Source organism: Trichosurus vulpecula, chromosome 1 (genome assembly GCF_011100635.1).
Source record: "Trichosurus vulpecula isolate mTriVul1 chromosome 1, mTriVul1.pri, whole genome shotgun sequence".
Lineage (NCBI taxonomy): Eukaryota > Metazoa > Chordata > Mammalia > Diprotodontia > Phalangeridae > Trichosurus > Trichosurus vulpecula.
Window position 1 is genome coordinate 541,388,061 of NC_050573.1, and position 9,986 is coordinate 541,398,046.

Genomic DNA, 9,986 nt, shown 5'->3' on the forward strand with positions numbered 1-9,986 from the left:
TGAGAGTAACTAAGTCATTCACGGCTGATCATCATATAACGTTGGTGTTACTGTGTACAATGTTCTCTTGGTTCTGCTCACTTCACTTTGATCAGTTCATGTAAGTCTTTCCAGGTTTGATTGAAAGTGAGAGTAATTTCAATCAAAAGGAAAGAGTCTTAATAATTGAAAAAAAATCAAGAAAGGCCTCAAGTACAAGATGGACCTGAGCCATGCTTTAAAGAAAGCCAGGATAGATGTAGCTCTTCTCAGCAATGCAAGGTTCTAAGACAACTTCAAAAGGCTCATGATGGAAAATGCTATCCACATGCAGAGAAAGAATCACGGAGTCTGAAAGTAAGTAGAAGCATGTTAATTATTCTCTCTCTTTTTGTTTGGTTTTGCTTCTTCTTTCTCATGGTTTATTCCATTGGTTATAATTCTTCTTTGCAACATGACTAATGTAAAAATATGTCTAATGTGAATATACATGTAGAGCCTATATCAGATTGCACGCTGTCTTGGGGACAGGGGAGAGGAGGAAGGGAGGGTAAGTTTGGAACCCAAAAGTTTGCGGAACTGAATGTTATAAAAGTAAAAATATATAAATAAATAAATAAATAAAGAAGAGGTCATTCCAGACATGAGGGACCACTTGTGCAAAGGCATGTTGGAAGGAGGTGGACATCATGTAAGCAGTTTGACTGGAAGGTTAGGTGGGAGCCAGACTATGGAGAGCCCTAAATGTCAGGCTAAGGATTTTGTATTTTATCCTAGAGGCAGTGAAGATTTCTGAGTTAGATAATGACCAACCATAACTCTAAGGGATTAATGATTAAAAATGGAATCCATCTCCAAATAAAGAGCTGATGGACTCAGACTGCAGAATAACAGATATTCTTCTTCTCTTTCTTTCTTTTGGGGGACAATTTACTTTGTATAACTATTCATGTTTGTAATGAGTTTTATTTTTCTTGCCTTCTCATTGGGTGGGAAAGGGAGAAGGGGAGAGAGACAATTTGAAAGAGAACATAAAATTGAAATTAAAAAAAAAGATTAGGAATACAATTTGACAGCTGTGTGGAAGATGGATTAGAGAGCGGAGAGACTGAAGGAAAACAAATTAGAAGCTCATTGCAACACCAAGCAAGAGAAAATGAGGGCCTGAAATAGGGTGTTATCTTTATGAATAGGACAAAGTGGGGAGGGGTGAATGTGAAAGAAGTTGTAAAAGCAGGAACAAAAAGAAAGATTTGGCATCTGATTAGATATGAGTGAGGAGGACTCCGGGGATTTAAACCAGAATTTTTTTGTAGGAATTAAGGCTAGCCCAAAAGTGATCCTAAAACAAACCATTTAATTTAGTAGAAAGCAACAGAATTCCCCAGTCAAAGGTTACATCCTCCCCACCCATGTGCAAACATAAAACACAAACTGATTTGCTATCTTGCAAACCAATAACAACAACCCACACCTCTACAATCCCCTGAGGTTAACATATACTTTACTTACTATCCATGAAACTGGGAGGACCTTGAGGACATGGACTGTCTTTTGCCTTTCTTTGTATGCCCAGTGCTTAGTCCATGGTATGTCTACTATGATAGCACTTAATAAATGGTTATTGACTGACTCATAGTCCTGTGATACACAGCCAGTGCTATTATCAATATCTCAGTGTTAAAGAGGAGGAAGCTCTGCCTGGGAGAGATGGGATGATGTGTCTGAGTTCACACAGCTATTTAGCAACAGAGTTGGGATTCCAACCTGAGTCTTCGAACTTTTCCCCTACTATACTACCCTCCCTCACTGCCATCCCCTACTTTGGCATGGCCTATCTTTATACTTCTAAAAAGGTTTTTCACGTTAATTATTGTATGATTATAGCTTCACAACATTCCTTTAAGTTTGTAAAGGCAAGTATTGTCCTTCAAACTTGACAGATGGAGAAATTAAGGCCCAGGTGAATGACATGATTTATTCATGGTCAATTATCTGGTTGGGGTCAGAATTAAGAATAGAAGCTAGGCACTTAAGCTGTCAAATTGATTTTTCACAGGTTTCACCATGTCATACTCCTGCTCAAAAAATCTGCACTGGCTCCCTATTGCTTCTAGAATAAAATATAAAACTCTACAGCTTAGCATTTAAACTCCTCTACAACCTACCTTCCAGTGTTATCTTATATGATTCCCCCTCAAGCACTATCCCTTCTGTTCCAAGCAAACCGGACTACCAGATGTTCTCTTCTTTTGCCTCTGGGCATCTATACAAGACTGGAAATTCACTCCATTTATGTCTCTCAGAAACGTCTTCCTTCCAGGCTCACTTCCTCTACCTCATTCTTCCTGTCCCCCCACCCCCATCCCATTGTTAGTATTTAATTATCTTTGTATATGCTGCAGTCTCTGGGAAAATAATAATATAGCAATCTCATATAAATGCAGCATTTTAATGTTTGCAAAGCTCTTCTTTTTGCCTGTGAGGTACGTGGTTTCATTCCCATTTTAGAGATAAGAAAATTGTAGCTGTAAGAGATTATGTGATTTGCATATAGTCCACACGATCCATCAGTGGGAGGTGGGATTTGACCCCAAGTCTTCTTTCTCGATGAATCCACTACTCTTTCCATTATACAAGTAGCATAGTGTCTCACACATTAGTGATGTTTCTTAACTTAAGGCCTATGATACCCTTCTCTTCTGTCTTCCACAGCACCTGGGCACAGGGCTAAGCACGTGTGATTGCCAACTATAAAAAAAAACCCAGCTAAAAATAGGCTCAATCAATAATTTTGACCAAACGCATGCCACCACCATTCATTTCGGTAACACTGATGCTGTAAAGTGCCAGAGGTCACTTTGAGAATAGCCACATTGATAGAATCACTCAATCCTTCTAATAGGGAGGCAGTGCCTTTTGGATGTCAAAAAAGACAAAGCTTGGAGAACCTAGTTTATAGTAACTCCTTCACAAGGATGTTATGAGGATCAGACATCAAAATGTATATAAAGTGTTTATAAACTTTAAAGCACTATATAATTGTCAATTATTCATGGATAATTTGAAATGAAAATGAGAAACTGGGACTAGAAAGTGCTATCTATGCATTAGATGATTCCCAACCCTCCTATCTGCACCTCCTCCTCAAGTCAGGAGTTGCAATCATGCTATCAGACAGAAAAAATAAAAAATTCACAATATCTCAAGACATAGAGAAACCATACTTAAAGGAAACACAAATAAGGAATTAATAAAAAAAAACAAACATACTTTAACCAAAGGGCATACAACATACATTCACGTATGGAAGGATAACTGAATCACAAAAAGTCATTTCTGCAAAACTGTAGCAGGGTTCTTTTTTTTTTGTCATTTGGGACCTCTTCTATCATTTAAAATTAATTTTTTTAAACTTAAAATTCCATATACTTGGAGGATCACACATGAAACCACTCTTTTAAATATGTAGTAAATTCCCCACAACTTTGCTCTCCAAAAATCAGTTATTATTAGTTGCAACAAACTCTTGCCATCAGAGTTCAATTTACTGTAGTTACTTATTAGTTTAAAAAAAATTCAGGGCAGTCTTTAAGAAAAGAAAGGGTATAATCAAGATGTTCTTGAAATGCAGAAGCTTGGGTCCAGCACCAGCTTCCTAAACTCACCAAGGTCTTATTTTGTGACTAGCCTTTGCGCTGTGGCCTTCCAACCATTTAGTACTTTCCAAGACTGTATGATCTCCCCTAGCACTAAAGAAACTAGAAGGAGTGAAGAGACTATGGGGCTGTAATTTTATTTCGAGTCAGGAAATTGCTAAACCATGATCAAAAAGCATGAGTCATGTGGCTCTTAAAACACTACATACTTCCCAATGACTCCAAGATAGGCAAGCATCTTTTTTGTAGGATCTTCTCCAATGGAAAACTCCAGAGAACCTTTCTTTCTCTTTGCCTAGAAAGAGTGTGGTTACAAGTCTCCAGATTTTACTTGCCCAGATATGATAATTTCTTTTTTTAAGTTTCATAGGTTAAAAAAATCTAGGTCTCTTTTTTTAAAAGTTTTCAAAATTCATTTTTATAAGATTTTGAATTCCAATTTTTTCTCCCCTCCCCAAGACAGCAAGCAATCTGATATAGCTTATACATGTACAATCATATTAAACATATTTCCACATTAGTCATGTTGTGAAAGAAGAATCAGAATAGAGAAAGAAAAAAGACAAAAAACAAAAAAATGAAAATAGAATATTTTGATTTGCATTCAGACTCCATAGTTCTTTCTCTGGATATGGATAGAATTTTCCATCTTTTGGAATTGTCTTAGATTACTGTATTGCCGAGAAGAACCAAGTCTACCAAAGTTGTTCATCATACAATGTGGCTGTTCCTGCGTACAATGTTCTCCTGGTACTGCTTACTTCACTTAGCATCATGTAAGTCTTTCCAGGTTTTTCTGAAATCTGCCCGCTCGTCACTTCTTATAACACAATAGTATTCTATTACATTCATATACCACAACTTGTTCAGCCATTCCCCAATTGATGGGCATCCCCTCAATCCAATTCTTTGCCACTACAAAAAAGATGCTGTAAATATTTTTATGCATATGGGTCCTTTTCCATTTTTTATGATTTCTTTGGGTAGTGGTAGTAGGGGTATTGCTGGATCAAAAGGTATGCAGTTTGACTGCCCTTTGGGCATAGCTCCAAATTACTCTCCAGAATGGTTGGATCAGTTCACAACTCCACCAACAATGCATTAGTGTCCCAATTTTCCCACATCTTCTCCAACATTTATCATTTTCCTTTTCTGTCACATTAGTCAATTCGATAGGTGTGCAGTGGTACCTCAGAGTTGTTTTGATTTGCATCTCTCTGATCAATAGTGATTTAGAGCATTTTTTCATATGACTACAGATAGCTCTAATATCTTCCACTGAAAATTGCCTGTTCATATCCTTTGAGCAATTGGTGAATGATTTACATTCTTATAAATTTGACTTAGTTCTCTATGTACTTTAGAAATAAGACCTTTATCAGAGACACTGGTTGTAAAAATTGTTTCCTAGTTTTCTACTTCCCTGGTTGCACTGGCTTTGTTGGTGCCAAAACTTTTCAATTTAATGTAATCAAAATCATCCATTTTGCATTTCATAATGTTCTCTATTTCTTGTTTGGTCATAAATTCTTCCATTCTCCATAAATCTGACAGGTAAACTATTCTTTGCTCTCCCAATTTGTTTATAGTATCAGCCTTTATGTCTAAATCCCAAATCTGATATTCTTAAAGGAAAAGATTGGTACATTCAAGTTGCCATAGTTTATTTATTTACTGGTGATAGGTAACTGATGGTATTTTGCCGTCAGTCATTACAGCAACAGTTGTCTTTCTCTGCTCCCCAGAAGACTGCAGGCTAACACTCTTGAACTCCTTCCCTGATGCTAGGTAGTTATGGCGATCACTTACTGGGTGGTGAATTCCTCAATTTCTAAAAAGATCAGAAAGTTATAGGCAAAGGGAGAAGAGACAGACTAGGGGAGTGGCATCTACTAGACAAGAAAAGCCAAAGAGATCTCTTCTCCCACACCCATGTAAGCAGAACAAAGTCTCTTCTATAACTTAATGACTTAGTAAAGGACAGTTTGTGTTGACTACCCACAAAGAAAAGCAATGAACAGACTTCATTATGAAGGCCCCACTCAAGTACCATCCTGTACTCCAATTTCGATGCTAACCCACATTCCTGTACCAATTTCCTTCCCAGTACTCTCGAGACCAGTTTAATTCACAAACGTTTGTTAGAAGTTAGGCACTGTGCTAGGCGATGAGGTTAAATATAAAAACAAAGCAGCATCTGCCTTCAAGGAACTTACACTCTAATTTAGGAGTTACAACTCATATACTGGTAAGTAGGGTAGGTAATTTAAGAATGGAGCATTAACAAGCAGAAGGGGAAGGAAGGGGAAGCAGCCTGATACAGTGGATTGGAGTTAGGAAGACTGGGTTTTAATTCTGCTGAGACACTTACTTGTAAATAGGTGACCTATGTTACTATGTAACCATAGGCAAGACACCTAATCTCTCTGTACTTCAGTTTCCTCATTTGTAAAAGGATGAGAGTTGATCTCAAGGCCACTAAGGTCCCTTCTGGCTCTAAAGCTATCATCTATAATCTGAGAGGTAAGGAAAGGATTCCTAGAAGAGGGGAGACCTGAGTTGAGCCTAGACAGTTAAGAAGCAACAATGAGGACAAGGAAAAAAAAATCCTAGAATGTTGGAGCTGGAAGAGGCTCCTAGAGCAGATATAGTCTAATCTCCTCATTGGACGGAGGAAAAAATTTAAAATTAAATGTGTAATGACTTGCCTGACACCACATGCTTTGTGGCAGAGTTAAGGTTAGAACTTAGATCTCACATCCCCACTCACTCCTAAACCTTTATACTGTAATCAACTGCATATATTTTCAGACTTGTCTGAGGCATTTATTGCTTTTGCTGATTCCTCTCCACTCTTCGTCCTTTTTTTTTCTTTAAAAAATACTATTTGTTATATGGGATGGCTCGGGTTCTGGAATAAAATTGGGCAAGGTGAAAAGCAAAATTTCCTCATTTGTAAATGGAGATGATGATATTTACACTACCTAGTTTACAGCACTGTTGTAAGGAAAGCATTTGGGACACCCTTTAAAGTGCTAAGTAAATGTGAGTTATTATTATTTCCAATCATTCCATCAGCTCCAGTCAACAGTTCCCTGAAAACCCTATGCACCCTTCCATTTTCACATCTAATTTTATGCTAGAATCCTCTCCAGCCATTTATCTGTCTTATACTTCCAGGCTCAGCTAGAAACCTAAGTCACGTTTCCTTCCTGCCTTTCCCCTCCCCCACTCCTGATCACCCCGGACCTCAGAATATTGCTCAGTTGAGGAGGCCTTACAGTCTGAAACACTGTGGAAAAGAGAACCAAAGTCAAAAGCTCTGGGAATGAATTTTAGTCTATCACTTAGTCTATCACCTCTGTGACCCCTGATAAGATCCTTCCACTAAGTGAGCCCCAGTTTCTTTGTAAAATGATTTCTAAGGCTCCCAGCTGGCTCTAAAATCCTATTATCCAGTCACATAGGACTTAACTTATTCTATCATTTATTCTATTTTTCCTTTGTTATTAATAAGACATTTACATAGTTCTTTGAAGTTTGCACAGTTTAACGCACATTATCTGATTTAAGCCTTGAAACAATGCTTTGTGGAAGGTCCTGCTCTTATGATTATGCACATTTTACAGATGCTGAAACTACAGGCAAAGAGAGATTAAGTGATCTGCCTATGGACCAATCGCTAGTAACGGTCAGTGGCTGGATCTGAATCCAGATCTTCTGACTCCACAATGCCAAGGTGCCTTTTTTTTGTATGTGTCTTGTCCTGTTGGTCCTGGGAGCAAGACTATGTGATAGGACCTCTTTCTAGCCCCAAGACTATAGGGACATTAGTGATTAATTAATTCAGTAAATATTTACTGGGTGCCCTTGAAACTTGCTAGGTGATGAATTTAATAAGCATGGTATAAGAATTTGTGTAAGAGATGTTCTATACTCTAACATTCTGATTTAACTGATAAGGAAATAAGTTCCACTGACAGGACTTTCAAAGTTTGCAAAGCACTTTCTTCACAATAACCAGGGCTATTTTAGAGATATGGAAACTGAGGTCCTGAAGAGTTAAGTGACTTAAATCCCATGGGCCTTTTCAGCACACCATGGTGCCTCTTGAAAAATGAGGTCCACTGAGGTTAATGAGACTGGCCAGCAAGTTAGTGTGGGACCCCTGTTGCTCACTGTCCATAAGTTGTTTTCCATGAGACTGCAGCCTCCCCTGTTTTACTGAAACAGTGTAGTGTGGTTGAGTGAACAATGGATTGAGAAGTAGGGTTCTAGTCCTGATTCCGCCAGTACCTCACTGAATGACCCTGGTCAAGCCACTTCTCCCTGTGCCTCAGTTTCCTCTTCTCTAAAACCTCCAATGTTCCTATCCATTCCTCCTTCTAGAATGAGCTGTACTGCCAAGGGCTGCCTGGCTCTTCTTCACAAGAGTCTTTCCCTCCTTTCCTCTAAGGACTTCTATCTTCTTTCAAACCCAAAGGGTGGAAAGATTTATAAGAGGTTCAAACTGGGAGAAGTGAAGCATCTGGAACCTTTCCCTACCAGTGTGTCTACCCCAGGGGCAGGAAACCAAGAAATCCTAACACAAGGATTAAATTCCCTCAGGCCTCCATTTATCACCACCGTTACTCCGGGGCAATCCCCGCAGCAGTCAACTTGGAAGTTAATTTCAGCAACCCCAGGCTCCTCCTCCTACTGGGGAACCAGCATGCATGTTAATGACCTCATTAGCGGCCTCCACAGACCCAGCACCTTCTCATTTTAAGATGTACTGCCATGTGAACAAAACAAATACAAAAAGGCCCCAAACTCAATATTGTAATAACAGACAGGTCTGCATAGCCCTGATCACCCCAATCATTCAGAAAAACACAAAGACCCTTCTTTGTCCTGAATCACCTAAGGAACTGTGAGGGTCCACTTCTTTAGCAGATTTGAGCGGCTCCAAGAAAGCTAGAAACCACCCAAGGGGCTTTTGTCTCCCAGTGTTCCGGTCTGATCCAGCCCTAGGGTTCCTCCTTTGCCCAGACACTGGATTCTGCTGACTGAGACAATCGCACTTTCATTATTATCACTATCATTACTATCATCTAACCCTCTACAATCAAAATACGAGCAGAGAACTAAGCTGAGCATGGGATAAGAAGGAACCCTCCCCCATTCTCCCCTCTTATTCAAAGCATTTCCATTTTGAAACATGTTAAGCGCCTACTATGGGCACAACACAGTGCTAGCAGAGACACAACACCCTCATTTGGCATACAAGGAGCGAAGTCTGAAAAGACTGAAGGCCCCCTTAGCAATAAAATGGTCTGGCCTCCCCAACTCCTTCTGCGGTGAGGTAAGGGGTACACTGGGTGGGGGGAGTGTCCCTGCGGGTTTGGTACAAACTGGAGGGTCCTATAGGGAAAGGAAAAGTTAACACACAATGGCAAATAAAACATCGAAGGCTGCCTTGATGAAATGCACGGGCTGCTTATTTCTTGTCCCCCGCCACCCCTCCCCACACAACACCCCGATCCCCACAGACCCTCTATTTTTCCCCACAGACCCTCTATTTTTCCATCAGGCCTACGTACCTTCAGCAGGCAAGCGACCGCTGCAGCCCCAGACGACTGCCAGGAAGCAGAGGAGTTGGTAGCTTCTCTCGCCTAGGAGCTCCAGGGTGCACGACAGGTAGGCCCCCCAAACGTCTCGGGGCTGGAGGGGCAGGCGGGGCGCTCGCGGCGGCTCGGGTAAGGCGGGCGAGTGGAGCAAGAGGACCGGAATGGAACGTTCCCGGGAAGGCGCGAGCCCCGGGGCTCGGGCGAGGGGCGCGAGCCGAGGACCTAAGAGAGAGTTGCAGCGACCCAGATGGAATCTAGATCCCGAGCCAGCTGGTGCAGAGCTCCAGGGAGATAGAGAAGTGTGCAACCGATGCTCCCTGGCCGCGAGCCTGGTCCCGGAGCTAGAGCGTGGGCGGTACCACGGAGGGGCTCGGCCGGGCTGGGAACTGTCACATGCGCACAGACTTTCAGCGGGGACAACGGCGGCGGCGCTCTTCTGCCTAGCTTCAAGAACCCCAGCCTCGGGATTGGCTGATCCTCGGGAAGGGTGGGGCCAATGGGCTCCGGGGCGGAGTCACTCCGCACGCACCCCCTCCCCCACCCACAGCTAGCTGGAGAGAGTTCTGAATTCCCCGAGCTGGGTTCCTTCCAAGCCCAGAGGCTGCTCAGGCTTGGTAGTGTAAAAGCGGCTGGCAGTTTAGTGATGCAATTTGAATTAGGGGGGAGGGGAAGGAGCAAGGTGTACGGGGAGGAACTTCGTCTATTTAAAATATCGCTTCCTAAAGTCGGCCCCAGGCAG

The 9,986-nt window shown here is 41.3% G+C and overlaps 1 protein-coding gene across 4 annotated transcripts in view; it reads right to left on the minus strand.

Moving 5' to 3' along the window:
• Positions 1 to 9,656, minus strand: part of EEF2K (eukaryotic elongation factor 2 kinase) — a 76,502-nt gene extending 66,846 nt beyond the window's left edge. For 3 of the 4 annotated variants that reach the window (XM_036741464.1, XM_036741462.1, XM_036741463.1), the window contains exon 1: positions 9,221 to 9,588. The gene's annotated coding sequence lies outside the window, so the exon portion shown is untranslated. Of the gene's footprint in view, positions 1 to 9,220 lie in introns of all 4 variants that reach the window. The other variant, XM_036741461.1, reaches the window with a different exon arrangement.
• Between the last annotated feature and the right edge of the window lie 330 nt (positions 9,657 to 9,986).